Source organism: Mercenaria mercenaria, unplaced genomic scaffold (assembly GCF_021730395.1).
Source record: "Mercenaria mercenaria strain notata unplaced genomic scaffold, MADL_Memer_1 contig_3239, whole genome shotgun sequence".
In the NCBI taxonomy this organism is placed as follows: Eukaryota; Metazoa; Mollusca; class Bivalvia; order Venerida; family Veneridae; genus Mercenaria; species Mercenaria mercenaria.
Window position 1 is genome coordinate 15,223 of NW_026461360.1, and position 11,140 is coordinate 26,362.

Here is an 11,140-nt window from a genome sequence, read left to right on the forward strand (position 1 = left end):
AGCTTAATTATGTTTTATGGTAACATTGATAGAGGACTTTACTGTCCAGAATGACCGGAACAATTGAACGTCACTAATCAAAAGTAATTGTTAAATACGTGCCATTTTTTATCATTTTTTAAGTATGTGTTACTTGTTTTTGTGAGAGCTTTGTATTGCCAATTTGTTATCCTGTAGAAAAATTGCACGGGTGCTTTAAGGTATATGACCCATAATAGAGTACCTCCTTTTTGAAGAGTATTCAATTCCTAGCATAAACCTACTTTGACTGCAATTTTCAGGGTGGGGTGGGGGGGGGGGGGGGGGGCGTAGGTTCAAGCCCTACTGGGACCAATTTTTTTCTCCATATTTTTCTTTTTTTTTCTAGTAAGTTTTTACTTCTTTCAAGACTTATCATGGATGTATTGTACAAAAAGGGAAAAAAATTCATTTTGTAAGTGATTTTTTGCTGTTTTAAAGTGAATTTACCTCTGAATCCGGAGGGGTAGAGTTAGACATCTTTAAAAATATTGAGTAACATGCGGTAAAAGTTCTCTATTTGGCCTTCATTCTTTAGATTACATATTGTGGAAGAAATTAGGGTAGGTTTTACTTCTGCCCCAAGGTTATTTTTGAATGAAGTGAGCAAAATTCAAAACAGACCCACAGGATTCGACCTTAATTTTTCAATGTTGGAGTTAGAATTCTGTTTCATTAAATCTGTTTACTTGAGGCACCCTAGAAAAAATGATATTTACAGTTTTATTTTGTGTTTTATAATTGTTTAACAGTAGTTTGATGTTTCTTTTATCATAATTAAAGCTGTAATGAATTATCTGCAAACGTTTAAGATAGTGGCCATCAAATTTAAATTTGTCTCTACTTGAGCTTGAGGAAATACCATAAATTATACAAAATTTACAAAAAACGGCCCGGTAAAAGTTGCAACACAGTGCGAAACATGGTCAACTTTAAGAATATACCAAGCAAATGCCATTTTTTAAACATTACTATTAGGGGTCCAATACCTTAAGTCAATGTTTAAGAATTATACTACTCTGTTTGTCTGTCATTGTACGCATGGACTCTTAGCCCGCCCGCTTAGCTTAAAAATGAGAGCACAGAACTACGTATCTAGGGGTAGTGAGTTCAATCCCCGGGAGCTGCGTTTTTGTTCTCCGTGACGATTTTATCAAAGGTATTTTATCTTAAATCAGTCATGCTCCACCTATGATTTATACATGTGGGGAAATTGGCAATTACATGCGGTACAAAATTCAAGAGCACTGGTTCCGTTAAATACCCGCAGTTATGTAACTGAAATACTGTTGAAAAATGGCGTGAAAATACAAAACAAACAAACTCATCAAAAAGAAACGTTGTTTTTTTGTTTTCGTTTTCAAGCGGTGTTTTTGTCTGAGATTAAACAATACTATCAATAGCTGATGAAAGTTTCGCAATTCATGAGCTTTCGTTGCAAAGTGTTAACTATTCATGATTAAAAGTCTTACCAGAGCAAGATAGGAACTTATTATATTTGATTTCGGTATGATTTGATAAAAAATGTGTGCTTTTTGTTGGAAAGAAAAGAATATCATCATTCACATAATTATCAAAATACACATGTACACAATATTTACTCTCTGACGACAGAAAACACTATTTCAAGAAATCGTTCAAATTCTTAAGTTTCATATTTGTGCGAATAGGCATACCTGTCAAATACAAAACAATGAAATTCAAGTAAACTTTATGTATTGAAGTCTATTCAGCACTTAAATCTTCATGCAGGGATACAGCTATACGTAAGCGTACAAATACGCCTTCTACAACAAAGTACGAATAACTTTTACTTTTATTTATTTTCAGGCAGACTACCTAGGAAGATGTGCCTAAAACTATTATTTTGCCTTTTTCTTATATCTGCCGCACGTTCCGAAATTCCGACGTTTAAAACAAACTTTAATACTATTCAAACATCCATGAATGAATCGGAACACTTGCAGTCTACCACTGTCTTCTTTGTTTCGTCCAACGAAGTCGAGGAGATTGGCATAAATGACAAGGAACCATTTTTAGAACCAAATAAAGATGAATTCATTGGATATTACGATCAAAGAAACGAGACTTCACCAGAGAACGCAAAAGATCTCCCAGGAAGGTTTTATCTGAGCATTGGTTTTAACCGAGCAGAATTTAATTTAGAATTGTCCAATGATTATGTTTCGGAAACAATTGAGATTGCTGAAAACAAAACAAATGTCTTGGGTGCCATGCAGCAGTTTTTGCAAATGGACATCCGAAATGATAACGGTATGGATGATGTTACTGAATGTGCAAGACTTAAATCCCTAGATAATGATGGAACGTGTGAAAACACTCACGGCGGATTCAAATGCAAATGTCCTTCCCAGTTTACTGGAGAAAGATTTCAAACTGATGTCAATAAATGTTTGGGATCCTATCTCTGTGAAAATGGCGGAACGTGTGAAAACACTCACAGAGGATTCAAATGCAAATGTAGTCCCCAGTTTACTGGAAAAAGATGTGAAACTGATGTCAATGAATGTTTGGGAACTGATCCATGTAAAAACGGCGGAACGTGTGAAAACACTCATGGCGGATTCAAATGCAAATGTCCTTCCCAGTTTACTGGAGAAAGATGTCAAACTGATGTCAATGAATGTTCCAGATCCAATCTATGTGGAAACGGCGGAACGTGTGAAAACACTCACGGCGGATTCAAGTGCAAATGTCCTCCCCAGTTTACTGGAGAAAGATGTGAAACTGATGTCAATGAATGTTTGGGAACTGATCCATGTAAAAACGACGGAACGTGTGAAAACACTCATGGCGGATTCAAATGCAAATGTCCTTCCCAGTTTACTGGAGAAAGATGTCAAACTGATGTCAATGAATGTTCCAGATCCAATCTATGTGGAAACGGCGGAACGTGTGAAAACACTCACGGCGGATTCAAGTGCAAATGTCCTCCCCAGTTTACTGGAGAAAGATGTCAAACTGATGTCAATGAATGTTCCAGATCCAATCTATGTGGAAACGGCGGAACGTGTGAAAACACTCACGGCGGATTCAAATGCAAATGTCCTTCCCAGTTTACTGGAGAAAGATGTCAAACTGATGTCAATGAATGTTCCAGATCCAATCTATGTGGAAACGGCGGAACGTGTGAAAACACTCACGGCGGATTCAAATGCAAATGTCCTTCCCAGTTTACTGGAGAAAGATGTCAAACTGATGTCAATGAATGTTCCAGAACCAGTCTATGTGAAAACGGCGGAACGTGTGAAAACACTCACGGCGGATTCAAATGCAAATGTAGTCCCCAGTTTACTGGAAAAAGATGTCAAAATGATGTCAATGAATGTTTGGGAACCAATCCGTGTGAAAGCGGCGGAACGTGTGAAAACACTCACGGCGGATTCAAATGCAAATGTCCTCCCCAGTTTACTGGAGAAAGATGTCAAACTGATGTCAATGAATGTTCCAGATCCAATCTATGTGGAAACGGCGGAACGTGTGAAAACACTCACGGCGGATTCAAATGCAAATGTCCTCCCCAGTTTACTGGAGAAAGATGTCAAACTGATGTCAATGAATGTTCCAGAACCAGTCTATGTGAAAACGGCGGAACGTGTGAAAACACTCACGGCGGATTCAAATGCAAATGTCCTCCCCAGTTTACTGGAAAAAGATGTGAAACTGATGTCAATGAATGTTTGGGAACTGATCCATGTAAAAACGGCGGAACGTGTGAAAACACTCATGGCGGATTCAAATGCAAATGTCCTTCCGAGTTTACTGGAGAAAGATGTCAAACTGATGTCAATGAATGTTCCAGAACCAGTCTATGTGAAAACGGCGGAACGTGTGAAAACACTCATGGCGGATTCAAATGCAAATGTCCTTCCCAGTTTACTGGAGAAAGATGTCAAACTGATGTCAATGAATGTTCCAGAACCAGTCTATGTGAAAACGGCGGAACGTGTGAAAACACTCACGGCGGATTCAAATGCAAATGTAGTCCCCAGTTTACTGGAAAAAGATGTCAAAATGATGTGAATGAATGTTTGGGAACCAATCCGTGTGAAAGCGGCGGAACGTGTGAAAACACTCACGGCGGATTCAAATGCAAATGTCCTCCCCAGTTTACTGGAGAAAGATGTCAAACTGATGTCAATGAATGTTCCAGATCCAATCTATGTGGAAACGGCGGAACGTGTGAAAACACTCACGGCGGATTCAAATGCAAATGTCCTCCCCAGTTTACTGGAGAAAGATGTCAAACTGATGTCAATGAATGTTCCAGATCCAATCTATGTGGAAACGGCGGAACGTGTGAAAACACTCACGGCGGATTCAAATGCAAATGTCCTTCCCAGTTTACTGGAGAAAGATGTCAAACTGATGTCAATGAATGTTCCAGATCCAATCTATGTGAAAACGGCGGAACGTGTGAAAACACTCACGGCGGATTCAGATGCAAATGTCCTTCCCAGTTTACTGGAGAAAGATGTCAAACTGATGTCAATGAATGTTCCAGAACCAGTCTATGTGAAAACGGCGGAACGTGTGAAAACACTCACGGCGGATTCAAATGCAAATGTAGTCCCCAGTTTACTGGAAAAAGATGTCAAAATGATGTGAATGAATGTTTGGGAACCAATCCGTGTGAAAGCGGCGGAACGTGTGAAAACACTCACGGCGGATTCAAATGCAAATGTCCTCCCCAGTTTACTGGAGAAAGATGTCAAACTGATGTCAATGAATGTTCCAGATCCAATCTATGTGGAAACGGCGGAACGTGTGAAAACACTCACGGCGGATTCAAATGCAAATGTCCTCCCAGTTTACTGGAGAAAGATGTCAAACTGATGTCAATGAATGTTCCAGATCCAATCTATGTGGAAACGGCGGAACGTGTGAAAACACTCACGGCGGATTCAAATGCAAATGTCCTTCCCAGTTTACTGGAGAAAGATGTCAAACTGATGTCAATGAATGTTCCAGATCCAATCTATGTGAAAACGGCGGAACGTGTGAAAACACTCACGGCGGATTCAGATGCAAATGTCCTTCCCAGTTTACTGGAGAAAGATGTCAAACTGATGTCAATGAATGTTCCAGAACCAGTCTATGTGAAAACGGCGGAACGTGTGAAAACACTCACGGCGGATTCAAATGCAAATGTAGTCCCCAGTTTACTGGAAAAAGATGTCAAAATGATGTGAATGAATGTTTGGGAACCAATCCGTGTGAAAACGGCGGAACGTGTGAAAACACTCACGGCGGATTCAAATGCAAATGTAGTTCCCACTTTTCTGGGAAAAGATGCCAAACTGATGTCAATGAATGTTTGGGATCCCATCTATGTAAAAACGCTGGTACGTGCGAAAACACCTATGGCGGCTTTCGATGCCACTGTAGTCCTCGGTTTAGTGGTGAAAGATGCCAGTATGATGTTAATGAGTGTCGCAATACAAACATTTGCAAAAATCAGGGAAAATGTGAAAACACATATGGCAGTTACTACTGTGTGTGTGGTTTAGGATTTTATGGGTTCAACTGTGAATATGACAGGAACGAGTGTGGATTCTCCGACACATGTAAAAATGGTGGACGATGTGTCAACACGTATGGAAGTTACTACTGTGAGTGCAGCCCTGGATACCAAGGCACAAATTGTCAGTTTGACAGAAATGAATGTGCATCTCTCAACCTATGTCAAAATGGTGGGCGATGTGTCAACACACACGGAAGTTACTTCTGTGAGTGCAGCACTAAATATTATGGCTCAAGTTGCCAGTATGACGTCGATGAATGTGCAGTTTCCAACCCGTGCAAAAACAAAGGACAATGTATAAACACACGAGGTGGATTTCACTGTAAATGCAAACCACAGTTTGAAGGCTTCTTTTGCGAAAAAGGTGCGTTTATTTATAATATATCTTTTTTTTCTTTTTTAGCTAAATAAAATGTTGCAACAAGTAAGAATCACACCCTTCGTATTAAAACTCAATAATTCAGTTACAGATTACAAATGATTTTTTTAACGTAATATTTTACGTCTTCTTTCAGATATTGGCAAATGCAGGAACAAGCCTTGTAAAAATGACGGTGTCTGTTTGTATGCGTCTAACGGAGATTATTACTGTAATTGTCCAGATCACACAGATGGATCTCATTGTGACTATTGGCACAAGGATATTTATCGTGTTTTACACCAATTGAAAAAGATGGAGAGTTCGAACATTTAGATTCCTTAGCAAAAGCGTTCTTACTGCATTCCCTTTAATGTCTTTCCCTAGGTGATTACTTAGAACAAACATATACGTTCCAGATTTTATTTAGATTTTGGACGTGACAGCATAAACAAAATAGTTTTTTCATATGTCTTGGCTTTGAAATCACATAATTATTGTGATAAAAAAAGTGCTGAAAATTGACTCCCCATTGGCAAAATGTAATTGTTTAGCCTGTCTACATTCATTTTCTTTACTTCCGGAAATAGTGAAAGGTCGAGTGATGTCATTTTCTCTTTTGTTAAAAACATACCTATGCCTGGCGAGATTGCATGAAAATATGCCCGGTGTCCAAAGGATATGAGAGGGTTGCGGTTTGTGGGGGTGGAGTTGAGGGAAGTTGTAAACTCCAACCTACAAGCGAGAATGGAAAGGAAGTTTTATTGAATCATTATGTCCTGTCTGTCTGCCCAAGCTTGTATATGGTACAAATACCTTGGATGGCAGCAGATGCGGCCTTAAACTCATTTATTGTATTAATTGCGTAACTATGTAAGACTTGTATTCCTCGAGAGCTATTTAATTGTTATAAACTCAACCACTTTCCTTACTCCTGAAATTTCTTTTTTCATCACTGCAAAGTTTTGACAGATTTAAATGACAATTGGATACATTGTTTAGTGATTAGTTCAATTATAAAAAAAAAACATAACAACGATAACTGTACATAAATTCTTTGAGCCATGCCTGTTGCAATGCGGCAACTCACAAAATGAGTGTAACTGTGTGCTGGTTACTTACTTTACAGCAAGCAGTCTCATCTGCAGAATTAAAAAATATCGTCAACATTACGCAAAATATACTCTTATCCTTGCATCGGGCACTGTTATGCATGTATGGAATAGCAGATTATCAAATTCGTATCGAGAAATATGTACGATTTCTGTAATGGTAATTTTACGCAAAATAAGCGGCGCATTATTTTAGACCATAAATTTGCATCCCCCTTTTTTCAAGCCATTGGTATATAGGGGTCAGGGAGCATTTGCCTACCAGCTGTACAATGTTTAAGAACTAAAATATAATAATGAAATAAATGGAATCTATACAAACATTAACAGCAGGTCACTTACTTAATACAAACAAATTATATATTCAAACAAAAAGAAACCCCTTAGCTATATCCTTCCCGCATCTGTGTCTAAATAAAACGTATTAAAGCGTATCATGGCCCGTTCACGCTTCGGTAGAATTAACATTTATTACAGGAAATTTCTTTTGAAACTATTTCTGAAATGTCTTGGTGTGCAGCTCTACGGAAATATCTAACACCCGAGGCATATACTGACATTTTACACAACATCAGAAAGGGCCTTTTGACAAAGTTCCTAAAATCTCCATATACCTTTGCCCCATGGGATATGTGTTTATTTCAAGTTCAAATATTGTCTCGTATATTAAAAGCTGACATGTCATGCTAAAGCCCAGGTATTTTCAAATCGTTAAAAAATGCTGAAAATTGATTCTCCATAAGCAAAAGAAAAAAAATAAAACAAATAAAACAAATAAAATAAGAAAGTCCACGCGCATAAATTTAGTAGAGATAGTACCTAAGTTTTTCAAATCATAGGTATGAAGTGAAAAAGCTTTGAAATGAAGACAAATATACATATATTCCTCAAAAATAGATATATTAATCATATTTTAACCAGAAGCATAGAGTTATGAGCATTTCATATTTTCATGTAAAAGAAAATTTTGTGATCAAGGAAATGTAACTCTTCTTGGACCTGGAGAGCAGAAACATCAAAGGGACATAATATAGCGAATATTTTCTACTTGGGTGCATTTGATTTAACATTCAACTGTGATCTGGATTTCTAAATAATGATCCATGATACTGTGTGCTAAAAATATAGAACAACTGTCCTTTAACAGCAAAAGATGCTGTAGCAGAATGAAAATTGTTAAGCTCTAACTGGGACTCGAACCCAGGACCTCTCACACCTAAGGCAGACACTCTACCACTTCTCTATAACAGCAGTAGCTATAGCTAGGCAGTTTAAGTGCACCGATTAGATTACGTGAACTGGAACAGTTTTGTGACAATAACACATAATCGGCCGACTCCGGATTATCGGCGTATTCGCTTGGTTATCTAACGGCAATTTTCGTGTAAAGAAAAAATATAATCTAATGCTGCAAACGTTATAATCGTTATAATCGGTCAAAACTGCCCAAATTTCTCTGTCGTGCTTTTTTTAGTATGAAGTTACTAACTGGCAGTACCAGTGAAATATAACTTACACTGAATCTTATATATTTGCCTTTTTAGCAGCTGGCGAACGGCAAAGACAGTGAGCTTTGTCCTAATATAAGCAATTATTTTACCAGTTTCGACAGGATATCAACTGACAGGAAATTACAGTTACAAACTAAATACATTTCTGCAACACATGGAGTCATTAGCATTCACTGTCAATCAGTATTATGACTAAGATCGACGATCATTCATTCATTCATTCATTCAAATAGTTTATAGAGTCGGTTGTTTACATTTTCAATCGTAACCGGTGCTCTCGTAAAAACCACTTTTTTTTTTGAAAAATTGAAGAATGCGAAGAGCTATGGTACGGTCTCTAAATTTAGACGGGATCATCCCTGACTATTTACCAATAGAAATGCAACTTTCGTTTTCAAGTTTAGCCTTTTTAACTTTCATTTTCTTTACTTCCAGAAAACGCTGAACGTCCTCTCTGACTTTATTTTCTGTCTTGTCATAAACATACGTTTGTCTCGTGAGATTTTATAAAAATGTGTCCGTCGTCCTGAGTATAGGATATAATTGCCTGTCCGAACGCGAAAAGAGCGAAGGTAACTTTATCTAGTTTTGAATCAAAATCCTATCTTTGTTACGTCCCTTGCGTAAGCATTTTTTTTTATTTCAATACATTGTGAATTACTTTGGTCTTTAACAGCCAGTCTTAAATTTCTGTAAAACTTTTTAACAGCTCATTTGTTGAATTAACTTTTTAAAGAGGGCTGTTTATATCAACCGAAAGTACGGCTGGTTTGAGAGTTATGTTTAAAGGAAAACAATCTTGAAATTTCTGTTTTAATACCATAGGGTCAAATATTTACCATTCATTTATTAAATAAAACAATTATAAAACATGATATTTATCCAGCCTTTATTTTCGTTGATATTTCCCCTTTTCCTAAAACCTTACTATTAAGGGGAAATAACTCAATCTTTAATACAAATCCAGCGTATTACTAGGTACAATTAAGCTCTTGACCTTATCTCCTATATTTTGATCGCTTATTTTGCCCTACACATGATCCCGGTATACGTTCACTAACATAATACTAACCCGCCACCCGTAATATTACAACAATGATGTTATAAATTAAAGCGATGGATCATTGCACTCGCCATTGCTACAACAAGCAGTAAACATTTATACATTGTTGTTTTGACAATTAAAACTATATATCTATTATATATTATTTATTATCATTACAGGTCAGTTTTATATTTTAGTCATTGATTGTACTCTAAACATAAAATATTCTTTAATTTGCTATTTTGTAAATTATATCAAATACCTGTTGTAAAAGGAAACGTTTTTATTTCATTATGTATGTGTATGGCATTGTTTTCCATGATGCACTCTCTTTATTGATAATCATGTGATGATATACTTTATTCATTGCACTCTCCATTGCTACAACAAGTAATTAACAATTATACATTTTTGTTCTAACAATTAAAAATATATATCTATGATATATTATTTATTTTCATTACAGTCCTATTGCCAGTAGAGTCTGGAACCCTCTGCAAATGCAAACAACTATGTTGCCACGTATAGACAAAGGTCAGCATAAGTAGCAGCATGTACTAAGTTCTACCGAAGCAGCCCGTGACATAAGACAACACAAATACCTTTGGCAAAGTCTTATTCTCTCATGAAATGAACTAAAGTTTTCCTGTACTTACATATAATACATTTTCCATCGAGTAATTTCATAAGCTTACGTCTGTGTTCTATGCATAAGTTTCCACTGTTTCGCCTTTAAAGACAATCTTAATAGAGATCTTTTCCTAGGGTAGGGAACTACTGAGTGCATTTCCCATTTATGTTCCGGTTTGAGTTTAAAGGTTGAGTTTTATATTTTCCGGTTTTATGTACTTTCGTGAAATATGTTTTAATTGCAGTTCTAATAAATTGAAATTTATCTACATCTAAGTGCTGCAAGATATTGTCGGAATGCTCGATTTAATAATGTTTCATTTAGAGATCCAACTATGTTTATCTTTCAATAATTTAAACAAGTTTTTAGACGAAATAAAGATATTTCTGGAAATCCCCGATTTGTTTTAGGCGTAAAAAATATCTTCGTTTCCGGTATCCAGACCTACCCTAAATTTTTGACCCGACCCTAAATGTTTTATGGCCTTCAACTTTCTAACAAAAAGTTGCAAAACTGTACTTTTTATGCCTTAAACATGGTCAGTGAGGTTAGAAATCAACTTACTGATGCTCTAAAGACATAACCCCCTTATTTGCATGACACAAAAATAATTTCCGAAAAGTCTCACTTAATAAAAAAATTAAAAAAAAAAAAAAAACAACAACAAAAAATCCGACCTACCTACCCTAAAGTTTTTGAGCATGCTATCGGAAAGAAAGAATTTTTTAGGCCTTAACGAAACATGTTAAAAAGGATTCATTCATAATTGCAGAAAGTATACACACATGTATTTCATATTAATTGTTGTATCAGGACTGAAGCAATCTCCAAGTTAATCGATGTTGGAAATCACATGATTTAAAATGAGGACGTGTACGGAATAATGGCTGCTACCTTCTTTCGCTTCAGCTTGAAAATCA

The 11,140-nt window shown here is 36.6% G+C and overlaps 1 pseudogene; it reads left to right on the plus strand.

The window, feature by feature from the left end:
- Positions 1–1,852: 1,852 nt before the first annotated feature.
- Positions 1,853–10,032, plus strand: LOC128552863 (neurogenic locus notch homolog protein 1-like; annotated as a pseudogene).
- Positions 10,033–11,140: the final 1,108 nt, after the last annotated feature.